General features: G+C 41.5%; 1 protein-coding gene and 1 pseudogene across 1 annotated transcript in view; both read right to left on the bottom strand.

The window, feature by feature from the left end:
* Positions 1-20,595, bottom strand: part of LOC149285296 (ephrin type-A receptor 6-like) — a 314,092-nt gene that overhangs the window by 39,624 nt on the left and 253,873 nt on the right. The gene's annotated exons all lie outside the window — the stretch shown is intronic.
* On the bottom strand, positions 13,263-13,441 carry LOC149285297 (U2 spliceosomal RNA; annotated as a pseudogene).

The following is a 20,595-nucleotide window of genomic DNA, read 5'->3' on the forward strand; positions in this document are numbered from 1 at the left end:
GACTTCTAAGAATAAGCTAATTCTACTACTGATGTAGTGCGCCCTGATTTTTCTATTTGTTGTAAAGCAAAAGACTTTCTTCTAATTCCTCGGTGTGAAGGTGCGTATCAGTGAAGAGTGCACATAGTACACGCTTTAAGGGATTGGATGTACTTTAATGTAGCACAAAGAATTAATGATCAGGCCGATACATATCTTAACTTCCATGGGGCAAAAAGGGCAATTTATAGTTGGGTAACAACCACCACGATCAACAATTTGCCCCATCTTAAGCTGCTCTCCCTGCATGCTAAGGGCCCACAGCTTACAACTCTAGCCCTCGCACAATGTACAGGAGGGAGGCATTACTCATATTTACAGGTCTCTAGCTAGCTTGTTATGAAGAAACGGAAAATTACAGCAATGAGTTCAAAATCCAAAATTTTAAATAAACAAAAATGTAGATTGTAATTTGGTTTGAGCTGGGCCCTCCTTACCTCTTGTTTCTGTAAGTTTACCCATTGTACAGTGCTGTGGATTATGATGGCGCTATACAAAAAAAATAATAACAAATGAAGCCTTATATTTCATCATTAGATGCCAGGTTGCTTTAAGTGGAACAACTTTGCTGGTTTGCAGTAGCTTTAACCACATGTCAGGCACATTACCAAAATGCACACTCTTAACCACAATTGATGTGCCCGGCACGTATAAAAATAAAATATTAAAAATGTAATAACATTTAAAAATAACACCAGTGATGTCAGAGTAACACTATTCCCTATCAAGAAAATGTAAAACTAAATAAATGTAAAAATAAAAAGTAATAAAAGATTTTTCCCTAGGGGTTAATTTTTCTCAAAACTGTTTTAGTATGATGCAGAGCAGGTATAGATTCTGAGGCCCCTGACTCAACATCAAATTTTGATTTTGGGTAATTCACAGATACATCTAGCTGCCTGTGTCTAGTTTTCAAAAATATATGGTTTGATGGAATCTCAATTGAATTGACCAGCATCAAATATGTCTCAAGTAGAGCATGGGTGCAGGGTGACCAGATATTGCAATTCCAAACTGAAGAATGCACACCTTCTAAACCTGGCCTTTTAGCCTCCAAACATCCCGCACCGTGCAAGGTTGGTACTCAGGAGATGTTGCAGAACACATAGTGGGTGTTGTTTGTCAGTGACAGAGAATTTTAAATACCCCGGGGTATTGTTTGATGGCCAGCTTCAAATAGAACATGGGTGGAGGATGGTTTTGAAAAAGCAATATACAACTTGTACTGATTGCCCAATAACTTGCAAAAAACCCCATAAAACAGTGGGTATTTCTAAACTCAGGACACGAACACGAAGAATGTACACGAATATTCGTCTGAACCAAACACACGAATGGGCAAATATTTGTGGAATACGAAGTTTTTTCCCCCCCACGAAGACAAACACGAAGAGTTGGCCGGCGCCCAAGTCTAGTTAAAACAGCTATCTGTCTCAAAGCGTACAACATTTGAAAAACAGTCCTGCCACAAAGGTGTTAAAACCCTTACATAAATGTAGCAGGGCAGCTGTGACCTCCACGATTGGTGGTCAACACCTGAGTCCTCTCATCTTTCTTGCCTGCCTGATGGCCCTGCAGGATGCTGTCTTAACTCAGGGGGATAGCAGCCAAAAATCTGTCAGAACTAATTTAATTATTTAAGTGAAAACTGCTGTCATATAGTGAGACTGTATAAACAGACACAATGCCTAAACTCACCACAAGATAGGAAATTTAGTTCCCAAATAAAAAATGCTCCCCAATTTTCATCTGAACTGAATGGGCAGGGAACGTAATTAATTGGTTAAAAATTTGGCCCGTTGGCACATATCTAATACATACATAATAAAAAGGGGGAGCGGCAAAATCAAGAAATGCAATGATCTATTAACCGTTAAAGGCAAAACCAGCAGCTGTCTTGGACCGAGGCTTACCTTAGGAGCTAAGTCAGGTGTAACAGCTTCAAGCAGTGCAGTTGATTAGAACTATAGGATTTTTAGTTGAGTGGCACAAAGAGTATTGTCTGCATACACTAATACTGGAGGCAAGAAACTCTGGCTACTGGGGACTACACGTCTCATCATACTCAGCTAACAGCTAGCTGAGCATGGTGAGAGTTACTGTGCACATCAGCTAATGAAATAAGGGATAAGATCATAACCCAGGGGTTTCATTTGTGTACTAAGATGCAGTTCTTTAAACAAATAATTAGGCTATAAATATACCCTTTAGCTCTGAAATACATATAATTTCCTAAATAACAACTCACTCTAAGCACAAAGTGATGAAATTACAAGAAATGAAAGACCTAATAAAGCAATTGTTCTCATTAAATGTAGGAAAGTACCGGTAAGATATAAAGCTGTGTGAGCTGGAAGCGGCTCAGTGTGTTCTTTGGGATACAATGTAGCAATATCTGTAGAAAACATTAATTGGGTATTCCTAAGCACTACATTAAATGGCAAGGACAGACAGCAGCCTTGATTTTCAGTATAAACAACATCATTGATTGCAAACACACTTAATAGATTACACATCTCCTGATGAAATGCTTGGGTTTATTCAGTAGTATTAAAGGGGCCGTCTTACGTTTTTTTACCATTTTATTAGCAACTTTAGGTACAGCCTTTAACAGAGATGCATGAAAACGGAAGTTAAGAAATGTAATGTTTCTAAAGCATCACATTTTACTTATGCATTTGTTTATGTGTAAGGTTCTTATCGTGTCCCATTTCGCTAACTTAATCAAACATGATTTTATCCCAGAATAACAGAATATTTGGATTTTTGTCCCTTAATGGGTCTATGCGAAAAGAAGAATAAGGGTAATTCCATATATACTTTACTTGTATACGTATGAGTTATACGCAGTATACAATATTGACATTTTACAAATCCTCCTCTAACAGTTTGTGAAGGAGCATGAAGGAGGCAGGGAGGCTTGCCCTTATTATGTATAAAGACATCCCTGTTCCCATTAATATCCCCTGTAACTTTGAATAGTAAGAAACAACAAAATATTTATGGAAGTAACATGTACTTCCAACAACTTCTAGAGTGTTTGATCAGTTTGAATAACAAAATAAGACTTGCACCTAGGACATGTCCCTCTATCTTGTTGGCCCTCTGTTGGTCTCTCCTCCATATGTCTCACATCTTCTTATTACAGCCCTTTGTTCCACAACCTTCTGCAGTTAATTGAAACTAAACTACATGTAGCTTATAAATATGGATGGATACGCAGATGTTATTTAAATAAAGATTTTTCATATATATATGCTACTGAGACCATTGGGGACTGAGGTCAATAACTCTTTTACATTGGCCTGAGATATAAAAGTTAAGGATTTATGGTCATATAAGGATATGTCATAAAAATATAAACTAGGTTCCATCTCTGTAATGTTAAAAAAAAATTAATATACTAATGTCAAGAAATACAGACTAAATCATAAAAAATTACAAAGTAGCATAAATAATTTCAATACGTAAACAAAAAACGTTGTTAAGTGACCTCTAGTTAACATGACATGAAATTTATGTTGGGTTCTGCTCTAGGCCTGACTTTCAGCTGCCCCAGGACGTATCTCCTCTACCTCACATCCCCATCCTCTTTGGCAAGAGTTCTGGGACATGACATCATAACTTGGTGCTTTACCTCACAAGCTTGTACAGTGAAAGGGAAAGCTACGGTGATCTGTACTGGCTAAGCAGAGACCTCTATAGTGTTAAGTGCTCGGTGCCAAGGGACATCTCTGACCACTAAAAAGTCCATTCAGCAACGTGATCTACTCCTAGTACAGGGGCGTCCAACCTGCGGCCCTCCAGCTGCTGGAGGACAACATCTCCTATTCTCCTCAGCCAGCCCCTTAGCTGAAAGAGCATTATGGAAGATGTAGTCCTGCAGCAGCTCAAGGGCCGCAGGTTGGACACCACTGTCCTAGTAGAGCAGGACAAGGGACAGCTACCCCAGACCACTACACGAAAAGCATTAGGTAATTACCCTGTACTGTTCTTTAAAGAAGTAAACTAACTAGAGAAATAGTGGCAGTGGAAGTTGTAAGGGGCGCAGTGACTGCATCCTGGAGGTGAAGCAATAGTTTAATTAATCTGTCAGCAAAGAATGCTTAAGATGTGTGAATTTCTGCTCATTTTAATGGTAGATACAAGACATCAAACATAAAACGCAGGTGCATGTTCTCCAATGTCTTGAAAAGTGTGACAAAACAATCACCGTGGCATCAGTGATTTATTCTTGGAACCAAAACTATGCTATCATAAGATACGTAACCTTTTAAGGGAAAGGCACACCAGTTTATTGCTCCTTGTCATTTATAAAGAAATAATTTTTCTCTGAACTAAACAAATCCCTCTGAGTGCATAGAAAAATAACCCAGAATACGATATTTGTAACTTAAACTTAGCTTTTCAAACAAGAGATGGAAATGAGTTACTTTGTTTCTCTTCACACAATACAACAGAACGGTCGTAAATTGCTTCATCTCTAATTATAAGGGCTGATTGCCACATTCATCAACGCCATAAAATCTCTTTTGATACTTGTCAATAGAGTAAATGACACCGAGAAACCTTAACAAAGCAGAGATTATTTTCTCTTGTATTTCTCTATATTTAGAAGTCGTAGGTTTATTGACACTCAGATGAATGTATTGTACACACAGTCTTTCATAAGAAAAGCTTTAAACAGTCGATGTAGACATGGTAGATAAAGAGAGAATAATACGTTTATGGGTTTAATCAAAAGAGGGTTTAGCTGACTCTGCACTTTTGTTATTTGAATAACCTACTGTCAGCGCCAGACTGGGGATGATAAAGCAGCCCGGCACTTTAAGGTCAAATGCTGCCACATGACGTCCGTCCGTCCACCTGTCCATTGGCTGTACAATGCAGGACCTGATCTGCCACTGGAGCAGTGGTATTGGTAAGTATGCAGCCCTATCAGCCACCAGCTCACCAGAAATTGCCCGCTGTGCCATATGGCCGGTCCAAGATATCACAAAATAGTTGGATAAACAATATAACTCTGTTCCCAATATTTTATTTCCATTTGTACCGTTAGGGACAGATCTTACTGGTGCAGTGATTACTCCCACAAAATCATGATCTTTTCCATCATTTCAATTTATTGGTGCTGCAAAAATGTTAAGCAAATTATTTGCAGAACAGAAGGTGTTTGTTGATTTTCTGTCTGCTTCTCTTAGTATTAAGTACTTTGATTAAGTATCCTAAAGCTTAAATCCATAAATAGTATCCACATACATTAGTAACAAGGGTAGATGGCTTCAAGCAGAGTGGTTGGTTAGAACTATAGGAATTTTAGATGACGTTACCATGAGTGGCAGAAGGACCCTGTGTGTCTGCATACACTACTACTGGAGACAAGAAACTCTGACTACTGGGTACTACAAGTCTCATCATACTCAGCTAACAGCTAGCTGAGCATGATGAGAGTTACTGTGCAGCTAATGAAGCGAGGGATTAGATCATAACCCAAGATGCAGTTCTTTAAACAAATAATTAGGCTCTAAATATACCCTTTAGCTCTGAAATACATATACTTTCCTAAATAACAACTCACTCTAAGCACAAAGTGATGAAATTACAAGAAATAAAAGTCGACCAAATAAAGCAATTGCTCTCATTAAATGTTGGAAAGTACCGGTAAGATATAAAGCCGTGTGAGCTGGAAGCGGATCAGTGTGTTCTTTGGGTATCCAAAGCGCTACATTAAATGGCAAGGACAGGCAGCAGCCTTGATTTTCAACAACATCATTGATTGCAAACAGACTTAATAGATTACACATCCCCTGATGAAATGCTTCGCTTTAATCGGTAGTATTAAAGGGGCAGTCATGCTTTTATTAGCAAGTTTAGGTACAGCCTTTAACAGAGACGCATGGAAACAGAACTTTTTACTTATGCCTGTGTTTATGTATAATATTGTCCCCTTTTGCTAATTAAATCAAACATGATTTTACACCACCAAAATGTTTGTTTTTTCGTTCCCTAATCGGTCTATGAGAAAAGGAGAAATAGAATAAGGGTAATTCCATTTGTACTTTACTTCTATACATATGAGTTGGCTTTACGCAGTATATAATATTGATACTTTACAAATTCTCCTATAATATATGTGTGCCCAATTTTCATAATATTAAAGCAGAATCATCATCGCTTCTAGCATAAGCTAATTACCAATAGCCCATGCTTTTAGTATCATAATCAGTGTAATTGTTTGATGATATTTAGCTTTTAGCAGATCTGTGACTTTTTCTCAGATTGTACTCCAATTACAGATTATAAAGAAAATGCATTGTCTTATTTAATAAATACCTTATATGTATACATACCGGGAAGTTTCCAGGTTTTGACCAGAGTCTCCTGGTGAAACATTGTCAGTTTCTTCTTATTTAAAGACAAGGGAGCAGTGTTTGTTTCTGACTACTCCCTGCCTAATTTATGCCTACTTAATGTCGACTATTGCCCACTTCTCACCCTTTGCCCACATACTCGAGGCTAATTGGGGCTAGCCCAGAAGAGGGAGAGTTGGTAGTCAACCCTGGATGGTTCCCAGATGTGTATACCATGATGAAAGGTATGTTGACGTCTGTCATATCACTATTGTTACATTGCTGATGTCTCTTGATTACTTTTAATGCTAACATCATGGAAGGTTTTTTTCTCAGAGTGACAGCATTTTCCTTGACTAGCAATTATATTCTTCCTTCTTGTCCATCATTACAATGGCCACCAGAACCAACAGTCAGCAACGCAACAACATGGAAGAAATAACGTAAATAGGGGAATATTAATGCAGATCTCAAATACAATTACGATACATTTCCCATAGTACACATACAGTATATGGAGCTTATTTATTCATGTGCTTTATTTATTGATTTATTGAAGCATAAAAGTATTCTCAATCTAAGACAGGATCAGGTACTGATTAAGGTCTGAGTCTCTACGTCAGGAATAATAGGTTTAGGACAAGATGGGCTGAATAGTTCTTATCTGCAGTCAAATTCTATGTTTCTATGTATGGGCCAGCAGTACCTTAAAGCTCTTTTGTATGTGTCAATATATGTCATAAAAGTGTTTCTTAAACTCTGTTTTAATTTTAACTTTTTAATTAATATCAACTTTCTTAGATTATACATACAAATCATACATGCTTAATACTTTACTTACAATATATATATATATATATATATATATATATATATATATATATATAGTGTTCTTAGTGTTTGGAGAACAAATGTTCATAAACAAATAAATAGAGAAAGATTTGTATGTTTTATTCTACAATCTGTTTTTATTTACTAGCATTAGAAAATATAGTATTGACTATAGAGGGGTTCTATCTCAACATTTTGTGCAGTTGCTATTTTGCCAATATTTCTTTTTTTCTCGGCAGGATCATTAATTGCACTGGTTAACTTTTTCATGGCAGTTTTGTGATTAATGGAGTTAATAATAGTTTCCTCTGAGGGAATGCTTATCTTTACTCGCTGTCTCACAGTACAGCATGGTGGCCAGGCAAATGGTCAATCCCATTATGTAATAATGAGAATTCAGATAAGAAAAGGCTATTCTTGTGATCTACCATGATAAAGGGCTTTTCCTTGGTGGACTTTAGGGATAGACAGCTATACTATTTTTGTATAATGTTTATAAAACCTAAGCAATGCTTTAAGCAAGAACTGGATGTTGATGTACGGTGTATAACTACTCCTTCTAGAAAATATTAATACTGTGTGCCTAAATGATTTGAAAGTGGTCCATACAGCCAGCTGAATCTGTTAATCATGTTTTCTAGACTAAGGACTACACGAAAACATAAAATCTGATGCTGGATAACCACCATTCAGCCCATCTAGTCTGCCCATTTTACTGATGTAAAGACTCAGACCTTAATCAGTCCTCTGTCTTGTCTTAGATTCAGGATAGCTGTATGCCTATCCCATGCACATTTAATTTCTCTCACTGTATAACCCACTACCGCTTCTACTGGAAGGTCCAGCTTGGTAGTAAAAAAAATACATTTTCTGTAACAACTATTTTCTGACTAAGCTCAAACACTATTGGTTTATAAATCATAGGCTACTCTGTGGCTGACTGTATCCAGTAGTTGACCACACACTAAAGGATGATATTGGATGCACAACAATAATGGTGAGTAGGACTGATATACTAAGCAAAACTGCCCAATGGCCAGTCCCTAAAGTCTACCAGGAGGAACAACTACCTGCTCCATCACCTGGCTTCACTCTACTAAATATGGAGGATGGAAGATATGAGGTCCTAAATCAGCGCCCTGGAACAGGAACAGAGATGTGAGCCACTACTGGAGCCATGTAACTTCAGCCAGACACCAAGATGATCCGGAGTTGGTGGGTACCCGTGTCTGGCTGGTTCTCTACCACAATGTTGGCACCCTTGTAGAAATGGATTATAGTATACCATTGTTCCCTTAGGGAAATAATTAGTTTATTTAGAAAGATATCAGCCTTTTAAGCAGATGCTTGTTATATGCACTGCAGTCACTCCTGGTAACTGATTAGGCTCGAATAATTTTATATCCTAATGTAATCCCTCTGCTGTAAACAAGGTATTAGGAAAACATAGTCACTGAGGTCTGAAACTAAGCATTGGGAATTTGATCTCTGAAACAAAATTGAGCATCACAGAGATAGATGGATTAATCATTCATGATTCATGATGCGTGTACTTGGACTAGACTTTACATAACTTAATCTTGCTTTTTTTCTGCATCTTTTCATTGCTTATCATCCAAAAGTAAATCTGCCTAATTTCTCACAGTCTAGACTGTCTTAGTATAAAAGGGATGCTCCTTTAGTATAAAATCCAGCACTGTAAATAATAAACATTGACAAATATCAGGTTTTATGATTTTGTTCCAATAAACCTCATGTACCTGCAGATCCAGAGGCTGCCATTATTGTCAGGCATGATATTTTGGGTTACCACACTGAGCTGATTCTTTATGGCAATGCTAATGAAGTCTGTTTTTCCATAGACTTTCACTTAGAGTGGTCTGCTTACTAAAGAAATAATTGACAGGAGAGTTGGATTTGAGCTCCTGTACATTATGATGGCCACCCGCAATAAGCCTTTGCTGCAGTAGAGACATTTTCACCTGAAAAACCTGCCTGTGTTGGCTCCTTCTAATGAATAGACATGAGAGAGATAAAAACGCAACTCTCCTGCAACTTGCACCATGAGTGAATAGACCCCATAATTTCAGGCTGGGGGATTACCAATGAACTATTCTATTTATGACAGGTAGCATGATAAGGAGTCAGGGTGTTTTTCTAGTAGATTACACAAAGTTAGCAGAGATAACAGAGTCTGAAAACAGGATATTAAATACAAATGAGAACTGTTTTATAAAGAAAATGGCAAAATTTATTTTTAATCTCACAAGAGTTATTAACAAATTGTTGTGTTTTCCCTTAAGTATTTAAGAGCTCACAAGCACCTATATGAGAAAATTTATAGTGTCCTAAATCTTAAAATATTATTGTTGCAATCAAACAGCTACTATTCTATGAGTTTGCAGTGCTATACCTATGGATAATAACTAAGAAGGATTAATGATCCTTTTGATGATTTTATTCCTTTTTTGAATTACACATAATTCACTATTCATCAAGCCCCCATTTTTTCAGTACTGAGTTGTGTAGCTAAATGTTCCCATGTTTATCCCAGCCTAACAGCATTAGCAGAAGATTCACATTTTATGGACTTACACAAACCGGTTCCTCGGAGCAACGTTTTAACTGACCTCTAGTTTTCAGATGAATGATTTATGATTCAAGACAGAAATCAATCTTGTTACCTCAGTAACTCCCTTTAATTGTTCAAGATTATCTCACAGATTCTGTTAGTTGGTGTTGGTGCTTCGTGGTAAGATGAAGTGTTCCATGTCAACTAAACTCATCACTTAGTAAATAATATGTAGTCCTGTTTGTAGTGAACAAGGGAATCAAATCCCTTTAGCTATATTTATCCCGAAACATGTACTCTAGTACTTTTGTCCTGAGGTCAGTTTGCTTGGCTCTTTCTCAGCAGACTGGAAGCAGAAACAGAATGCTTAACAGGCGCAATGAGGGGAAATTTTCCTGTCCAGATATAAATTTAGATTAGAGTTGTGCTACACTCTAGAAAAAAAGAGAGGATATAATAAAGAATTACGGGTAAAGGAAAAACTACAGAACTCAGAGGACGAGAAGAGTCTTGAAATGACCACTATGGTCACCAAAGAATGAATTGCTTGCTTCCTAGCTAAGTTTATTTTTGAATGTACAAAAGATCAAAGGACCAAATCATCACGTTAAAATGAGAGAACAGAATTGACCAATGTAGTGTTCTAGGAATTGGCACATTTCACCTTCCTTACAGTAATGTCTTCCTGCTGGGAACAAGACTTTTAAAGATGCTGAGAATCATTGCAATTTTTTTATCAGTGTTATTTTGATAAAAACATGTGGGAACTAAAATGCAGCTTTAATAACCATGTTTATTTAGAATTCATGTCTCAATTCTGAGGGATATTCAGCACTAATAATTCAAAACAGATACCACACAAGTAGTGAGATTGCTGTAGTCATTTTTTTTATCATTGAATTAGTTAATCTTTAGCCCCTGAATAACAATTCCTGTAAAATTTGGCGCGGTTGTAAAATATTTTAGTTCAATATGCAGTGACAATGTTATGAATAGAAAGGGCTGTAAATGACTTTAGCCAGCACTTGTAATAGCTTTGAGCTGATAAGTAATGACTTCTATTGGAAAGGAATGTGATGAGCCCAGTGTTACAGCTCTATTAATCAAAGGCTTTTTGTTAGAACTCTACATTCACAGCTTCTTACAACTGTGATAGCTATCAAATAAATAACTTTAGCCCTTATCATCAGTGTCTGTGATGGAGAGCACCTTCTAATCACTGGGTTGTCAAACTTTTAAGACCAAAACAAACATGTTGTTAGGTTTGAACTCAGCATTAATTCTATTATATAGAAAAAGGCTCCAGGCACTCAAGGGTTCCATCAGACAGCTTTATTGGAGGAAACGGACAACAACGTTTCGACCTCACAATGATCAACAATTATCAACTTGATAAAGACCTCATTGTGAGGTCGAAACGTTGTTGTCCGTTTCCTCCAATAAAGCTGTCTGATGGAACCCTTGAGTGCCTGGAGCCTTTTTCTATTTTGATTTACTAGGGAGCTGGCCCTTCCCAGCACAGCTAAGCACCTGAGTTCCTGTGGGGAGTGAGTGCTGATTCCTGATTCTGGTTAATTCTATTATATGTCATTATCATAGAAATCTTATAAGATGGATAGCAGGTCATCTATAAAACCACAAAGGTGGTCCAAATATACAGACAGATTCTAGGATACGTTGGTTTGGGATACCTACTTAAGGAGGTAAAGAATCCTAGGAAATGGTGACTACAAGGATGTAAACAATATTCATGTTGATCTCTAAAATTGTTATGATACTGGTGGCTAGAATTAGTGCATGGAAACTGAGTGCATTTGAAATACACTAGGGTGTCTAGTTTTGCAAAATAAATGGTTTGATGGGGGATAAATTTAATTGGCCAGTTTCAAATATGTCCTAAATAGGACAAGAGTGGAAATGTGGCCTTTCAGCCCCCAAACAACCAGACATGGGTTGCACTCAGGAGACGTTGCTGAACACATATTGGGGTGTTGTTTAGCAGTGCCATATACCAGGACCTGTAAACTCATACCTGAAGTACAATGTGTGTGAAAAAAAAAAAAGGACAAGAATCTACAACCAAAAACTTTGGTAAAGGCTGGTAGTAGAATTAAGTGTTAAAAAAACACCGTTTGAAATAGGCACAGGGTGACAAGATGTCAAAATTCAATGTTTTAAAAAGCATACCCGACTTTGTTATTTTAACAGATTTACCAGTTGATTTAAACAGTTGCCAACTATATCATGAAGAAAAAGCTAAAGCCATCTATATGTAAATATTTGTTAACAGTATATAATGCATATGGTACTTGAGTGTCAACTTTGTTTCATTCAAATGTGTAGGGGGATTCACCTCCAGTGAGCTCTAGCACTGACTCACATGAGATTGTCATGGTGTTTAATGAGACACCTGGCAACTTCAAGCAGCCAGAACTGCCAGCTCCAAACTCACTGTAAAATTCTCCAAGATTCCATTTTTCACTCTACTATTTTCATTAGTTCTAACTATTTAGTACACTGTTTGCTGTCCCTTTACTATGCACATGTCATCAGATTAATCAATCTAAACTTGGAACTGTCCTATAACAAAGACGAAAATTGGATTAGTAAAAAAAAGTGTCTCAAAATTCTGATGAGACAACCGAACTACTATTTGGATAATAGCAAAAAATTATCAAACATTTTTTTGTACTGAATATTTCAATCTATTCCACTTTATTATTGCTTTTCTTCATTTGTAAAGGTATTAGAGGTTGATATGATAAAGAGAGTGACATTGTTTTTTCTCAACTTAAAATGAATGTATTAGTCCATACAAATCTTCCAGTTAAAAGTGATTAACTTTACAATTAAGATAGTACTGAAGAAAAGACTGTGGATTATCCACTAAACTCTAGGTGAGGTGAAACAAGCCAAAACATTACCTTTGCGCTAAGAAGGATCCCATGTAAGAAGGCCTGAGCTGACCCTGTAAAATGCTTATTTCTCATTTTTAAGCAGTAACTTTTTTTTTTTGGAGCCTGAGGTGCGTGCTCCTTTGGTGCTGTTCCGTGCTGTAAGGCATCGGAAGCCCAGAATACGATTCTGGGTTCCCTCAAGGGGAACACCAGACAAATCCCCCCCCCCGATCTTCGAGTCTCACCCCGAAGGGTGAGACTCCTTTAGCCTTCAGGGCACCCCCGCAAGGGAGTAACCCCCTTTAGGCTTCACTGCCTCAAAAGAAAAACAGTGATCCAAAACGTGGTACAAAGTCGAAAATCAAAACGTGAACGTGGCCTCGCTGTAAGTCAGAAAAAACGTGAAGACAAAAACAAATTAATAGGCACACGTGTAAAAACATAGTGAATGTATAAATTAAAATAAATAAGGGCAGGCCATTTCTGGCCTAGCCAGATTCAAAAATAAAGTTCGTAACTCCAAGACCAGAAGGTACAAGGAGAAGAAAGTGCAGGAAGGACGCCAGTGGAAAATGTGCGCTCACCGTGTGCAGCGGCGTGCAATACTGCACACGGTGACTCTGGCATTACTGTCAGGGCAATTTAACACCTCGGGCTCCATGCTTTCCCGGCCCCAAGGTCAGAGGATCTAGTGTTTCCCCCCTTCCCATAGGGTACTACACTTGATCTTAGCCAAAAGGCCGAGAAGCGATTTTTAAGCAGTAACTATGCATTTTACAGGTGTCTATACAAGCTTTTTTTTTTTTGCAGCAGAAACTCACCAGGGCTCCACCTTTATAATGCATAGTTAAGTTGGTGTAATAGCTCACAGACCACTATTTAGTGAATAAATCCCATTGCTGGAGTGTTGTCGGGAACTTTTATTGAAAATGCCAGTAGTATAATCAGTAGTTATTCGCTGTGGTTTTCCAGTTCTCATATTACTTATTAATTATGTTGCCTTTATCATACATACTTGTTGACTTTTTGGGAAATTGGCACATTTTCTAAGTCATTTAAATTTGTAGAATAGGTCAAATGCCTTGTCTTACATTATCAGGAAAACCACATTTAGCTATATTTGCTGGAATTGCAATTAAGTGAATATTAAGTGTTTTTGTAATAGTGTAGAGATTTAAGCTTTGGATGTTAATTTACTGAACAATGTAAATAAGTCCAAAATATTCAAAAATAATAGCTAAGCTACTACCATTGTTATTAACAGTAACTTATAGTGGGGTAAATTTAAACTATACACCTTTATTAGTGTGTTCTCTTTTTTGTTATGACTTAGATTTGATGCATTTTGATAAAGATGGTTTAGGAGGGCAAATCTTCTAATTTTGGCACAATCTTCAATGTGGTGCTATAAAAAGCAGCAATCTTGTAGACCATGATCCATTAATGGCCTTTCTTAGCAGGTCACCTTGACAGCAAAAATTCAATAAAGAAAGAAACGTATACTTATCCATGCTCATACACATCCATGTGCATACATTGTAGGGAACAGCTCACGCATGGGGCGGCAATGACAGTATTCACACAGGTTTCAAACGTAAAGCGTGTTTATTTGGATGCTGTAGGCAGAGAGCACCTTGTAAACAAAACAAACTCTAAGCCTGTCCGGCTCTAACTAAACATCCGGATACCTCTCTACAAGCCTAAGGTCTGGCACAAAGCAAAGTAAAAGGTTTTCCATAGGTAAAGCTTCATACCTGGTGGGCTGCAGCGCTGGCTGTAGCTGCTCCTTCACTCAGTTTCTCCTTTCCCTTTCAAACCTAACAGCCCTCTCTTTTAAGGCTTCCTCCCCAGTAATGAGCTTAGGAAGCCTCACCTGAGGGCTCCTGGGTTTGCTACCGTGCCTGGCTGAGGAAACCAGGTGAGATATGTATCCCATCAACCACTCTCCCATACACTTTACCACATATCCCCCCCGTCGACTCCAGACCAGAGGTCTGGACAGCGTCAGCGACCATACAGTACACCCTGGACAATGCATCCGCATTCCCATGTAATTTCCCCGGGCCATGCTCCACTGTAAATCTAAAATTTTGCAAGGAGAGAAACCATCTGGTCACTCTTGCATTTCTCTTCTGTTTCATCCATGCCAGAGGAGCATGGTCTGTCACCAACACGAATTCCCTGCCCAGCAGATAATATCTCAGGGACTCCAACGCCCACTTGATGGCGAGACACTCCCTTTCCACTATGGCATAGTTTTCCTCTGCTGGGGTCAGTTTCCTACTCAGGTACAGCACTGGGTGTTCTTCCCCATTAACCACTTGTGACAAAACTGCTCCCAAACCTGTAGCAGACGCGTCTGTCTGAACCAGAAACGGTTTCCTAAAATCTGGGGAAACGAGCACTGGCTGGTCACACAGGGCAGACTTTAGACTCTGAAAAGCCTTCTCTGCCTCGGGGTTCCACTTCACCATCACTGACTTACCCCCCTTTGTTAAGTCGGTCAATGGTGTTGCCATTGAGGCAAAGTTGGGCACGAACCGACGGTAGTACCCGGTTATGCCAAGGAAAGCCCTCACTTGTTTCTTTGTTAATGGTCTAGGCCAGTTCTGTATCGCCTCAATCTTATTGATCTGGGGTTTAACCAGCCCCCTACCAATGATATAACCCAGGTATCTTGCTTCCTCCAGACCCACTGCGCATTTTTCAGGGTTTATGGTTAGGCCTGCATCACTAATGGAGTCTAACACGCCCTGTACCTTACAGAGGTGACTTTTCCAGTCAGACGAAAAAATTACCACATCGTCCAGGTAAGCAGTGGCATAATCACGATGTGGTCTCAAAATCAGATCCATCAGCCTCTGAAAGGTAGCAGGGGCCCCATGTAACCCGAATGGCATCACAACATATTGGAACAGGCCCTCTGGAGTGGAAAAGGCAGTCTTCTCTTTAGCCTCCTCAGTTAACGGTATCTGCCAATAGCCCTTTGTAAGGTCAAGTGTTGTGATGTACCTTGCCTTCCCAACCCTCTCAACCAGTTCATCCACTCGGGGCATGGGGTACGCATCAAACTTTGAGACCTCATTTAATCTCCTGAAGTCATTACAGAACCTCCACGTCCCATTGGGCTTTGGGATTAGCACAATGGGGCTTGACCATTCACTAGTAGATTCCTCAATCACACCTAATTCAAGCATGCGCCTGACCTCAGAGGAAACGGCCTCTCTACGTGCTTCTGGTATCCTGTATGGCTTCAGGTTCACTTTACTGTGAGGCTCAGTTTTAATATGGTGTTTTATGAGGTGGGTACGGCCAGGTAGGTCCGAAAACCTGCGTCTCTTTTCCTGCAGGAACTCCCTCACCTCCTGCTTCTGGGGCACTGACAGTGCCTCTCCTATTGTTACTGGGGGAACTGGTTGACCCACTTCTTTGACCCCTGCCTGTGTCGCCCCCAAAGACTCCCGATCTTTCCATGGCTTGATCCGGTTTACGTGGTAAACCTGGAAGGGTTTTCTCCTGCCTGGTTGATGGACCTTGTAGTTCACCTCACTCATCTTCTCTACAACCTCATAGGGACCCTGCCACTTGGCTAAAAACTTACTTTCGACGGTGGGCACTAAAACCAGGACCCTGTCCCCAGGATTAAAGGCCCTCAACCTGGCAGATCTGTTATAAATTCTGCTCTGGGCCTCCTGTGCTCTTTGCAGATGCGTTTTTTAGCATATGCTTTAGGGTTTTGTTAAACCTCTCAACTAACCCGTCTGTTTGAGGGTGGTACACTGAGGTACAGAGGTGAGTGATTTTAAACAACTTACATAGGTCTTTCATGACCCGTGACATAAAGGGCGTACCCTGGTCAGTAAGAATTTCTTTAGGGATCCCCGTGCGAGAGAACATGTAAAACAACTCCCTAGCAATATTTTTGGAGGCCATGTTTCTTAAGGGTACCGCCTCTGGGTACCGGGTAGCATAATCCAATACAACCAAAATGTATTGGTGTCCCCTAGCAGATTTGACAATGGGCCCTAGCAAATCCATGGCAACTCTCTCAAACGGTACTTCAATGTCAGACACCACTAGGTGTCTGTGTTCAGTTCAGAGAAGGAGCCCAATATGCAGGACGACCAAAGGAATAGGGACGCAACAACAGGTGTAGTTCAGACTCCCTTTACTAGGTAAAGTCCAGGGTCTGGATCAAGCACAGGTACAGGTGACGGTACAGGCGCAGGCACAGGTGCAGGTGACGGTACAGGCACAGGTATAGGCGCAGGCACAGGTAAAGGCGCAGGGACAGGTGCAGGTAATGATACAGGTGCAGGTATAGGCACAGGCAACGGTACAGGTGCAGGCACAGGCACGGTAGCAATACAGGTGCAGGTGCAGGTATGGTTAACGATACCGGTTCAGGCACAGGCTCAGGCACAGGCACAGGCTCAGGCACAGGCTCAGGCACAGGCTCAGGCACAGGTTCAGGCACAGGTTCAGGCACAGGTTGAGGCACAGGTTCAGGCACAGGTTCCAAATAGGGCAAGGAGCACAGCACTTGGGACGCTATGTAACATACAGAGCGTCTCAGAATATCTGAGCACCGCTGAGAGGGTGCTTGGGGCTTTTATAGGGATCACAGGTGTGCTGTATGACGTCACGCCTGTAGATCCAGCCCTAGTACCGCCTTCTACGTGAACTCTAGAGGGAGACGGCGCTGGAAGCGCCGCCCCTCTAGCAACAGCCTCCTCGGTATCACCTCCCACCCTCTCCTGCACACAGACGGCAGAAGGAGGAGGTGCCGGGGCGGCATGAAGAAGCGCCGCCCCTCTCTTGGCACCCGACGCCGCTCCGTTGCCATCTTCCCCAGCTCCCCACGTGGATGTGGGGAGCGAAGAAGCAGCCGACCGAGACGACGCCGGCACCAGGGATCCGGGAGAAAGCCGCCGCCGACCCTGCGTGCCGGTACGTACGTGACATTCAATGATGGGAAGTGGCACCAAGGGGCTACGGAAGTGTGGTGTTGGGGCACTTTTCTGGCATGTGGGGCATGACTCACAATACCTTTTTACTTCTTCATACACCCCAGGCCAATAAAACCTTTGGAGGACCCTCTCTTGTGTTTTATTAGTCCCCAAGTGCCCCCCAAACACATGGTTATGAGCTATGTCCAGCACCAGGTGTCGGTATGGTTTTGGCACCAGAAGCTGTTCCACAATTTCCTTGTTAACTCTGGTGACCCGGTATACTAGATCCCCATTCATGGCAAAATGTGGAAATTTCTGGTCAGCTTCGGGTTCCTGTGGTACCCCATTTACTACGGTGACATTTGCCCGTGCAGTTCCCAGAGTGGGGTCTCTCACTTGCTCGGTCCCGAAGTTACCCCGAGACATTTCCAAATCTAAGACCTGTTGGCCGGGTAGGGAAGTTTCTTCTTCTTCCTCCCCAGCTAACACCTGCAAGGGGAAAGAATCGGCACTATACATTTCAGGTGGGCCTACATCCTTTTCATCATGCCCCTTACTGGTATCATTGTTTCCAATGGCCGTCTCACATGACCCATTATTTACAGGGAAGGGTACAGACTCTGCCGGAGTTTGTTCCCCAGCTGCAGAAACGTTCCCCCTTTTCCGCAACTCCCAGAACAATGGGAAATCGCGGCCTAATATAACCGCATAAGTCTTTTTACAACTCCGACTTCGTAGGTCACAGTTCCAGATGGGGTCACCAACTTAATGGGGGCCACAGGGTAAGCTACAATATCACCGTGGATGCATAGCACTCTTATGTGCTTGTTCGGCACGTAGTCCATAGCCACAAGGCCGGCCCGAACCAAAGTCACCAGGCTACCCGAGTCCAAAAGAGCCTTCACGGAGCAGTCACTTATCTTCACCATACAAAAATGTGGCTCAGTCTCTGATTCTGGAATGGCTGCACAAACAGGTTCTGCAAATAGGGACTGACACCGACTAGCATCACACACCATGGGCTCTGAGTTAAGAGGGCAATAGGCGGCTATGTGTCCCCACTCATGGCACCTCCAGCACTGGGGGGTCCCTGGCCTCATTAGTAGGGAGCCCTTTCTAGGACTGTGGGGCCCCAGGGGTTCAGGATCAGTCTTTTGCCCTCGCCCAAACTCTAGAGCCCTGCTCTCGCTCACATTTTTCCATACACCTCCATCTGGAACTCTCTTACCCAAAGATGTCGCGGGTCTGACGGTCTTGGAAGGTGTTGGTGTTGCAGGGACCTCACTGAGGGAGTCGTCGGTTGCTATGAACCTTTCTACCATGTTGACAAGCTGCTCAGCAGTTCTGGGGTCTCCATGCCCAACCCACCGTTGTAGCTCCGCCGGGAGGGCGCGGAAGTAGTGGTCCACTACCACCTTTTCCACAATCTGGGCTGGTGTAGTGGATTCTGGTTCCAGCCACTTACGTACAAGATGAATAAGATAATACATCTGGGACCTGGCAGGCTTGTCCATGGTGTATTTCCAACAGTGGACTCTCTTGGCTCGAACAGTGGGCGTAACACCCAGGCAAGCAAGGATCTCCATTTTTAGTTTTGTAAAACCCGGACATCCTGCTCCCTGAGGTCATAGTAGGCCTTTTGCGGTTCACCAGTCAGAAAGGGCGCAATCACTTCTGCCCACTCTGCAACTGGCAGTCTCTCTCTCTCCGCCACTCTCTCAAATACGGTGAGGTAGGCCTCGACGTCGTCGTCGGGCGTCATTTTTTGTAAGCCCCGCTGAACGGCCCTCCTCACATCAACAGTCTCAAGGGGGCTTGCCTCCACTCGTTGGGGCTGAGCCACAACAGTCTCTCTGAGCGCAGAAATCTGCTCCATTAACAGGCGATTCGTTTCCTGTTGTTGGGCCATAGTCTGCTGTTGCACATGTTGCTGGGCTTGAAAAGCCTCTGCATGAAACTTTCATTGCTGTTCCAAGGCCTGCTCATGTCTCAGGTTAGCCTGTATCAGCTGTTTTATCACCTCCTCCATTGTGCCGGATGGGCCTTACAGTGCTGCAGCTTTCACTCAGGACATATGCTTCCGGCCCTTTAAATGTCCACAAAATTCAGTTGCAGTGTTTTGTCATGCCGTTGCTCCTAGCAACACTGTGGCCGCATTCTCCACCAATTGTAGGGAACAGCTCACGCATGGGGCGGCAATGACAGTATTCACACAGGTTTCAAACGTAAAGCTTGTTTATTTGGATGCTGTAGGCACAGAGCACCTTGTAAACAAAACAAACTCTAAGCCTGTCCGGCTCTAACTAAACATCCGGATACCTCTCTACAAGCCTAAGGTCTGGCACAAAGCAAAGTAACAGGTTTTCCATAGGTAAAGCTTCATACCTTGTGGGCTGCAGCGCTGGCTGTAGCTGCTCCTTCACTCAGTTTCTCCTCTCCCCTTCAAACCTAACAGCCCTCTCTTTTAAGGCTTCCCCCCCAGTAATGAGCTTAGGAAGCCTCACCTGAGGGCTCCTGGATTTGCTACCGTGCCTGGGTGAGGAAACCAGGTGAGATATATATCCCATCAACCACTCTCCCATACACTTTACCACAACATGCACATCCATGCGTACACATATACATCCATGCCCACACACATCCACGCACACACATATACACATCCATGCTTGCACAGTCACATAAACATCCATGCTCATACACAAACGCACATCTATGTTGAAATACAAACCCTGGTAACTCATTGCACTGGCACACGTTTTTACACACACTCACATTTGCACACACTCATTCACTTACTCCCTCTCACACACATACACATCCACGCTCACACACTTACACATACACATACACGCTCACAAAATACACATCTATCTTCACACACATTTGCACATCCATGCTCACACACACATCTATGTTCACACACTCACATACACATCCATACACAAACACAC

Source organism: Sceloporus occidentalis, unplaced genomic scaffold (genome assembly GCF_023333645.1).
Source record: "Sceloporus occidentalis isolate IW3139 unplaced genomic scaffold, rSceOcc1.0.p SCAF_81, whole genome shotgun sequence".
NCBI lineage: Eukaryota > Metazoa > Chordata > Lepidosauria > Squamata > Phrynosomatidae > Sceloporus > Sceloporus occidentalis.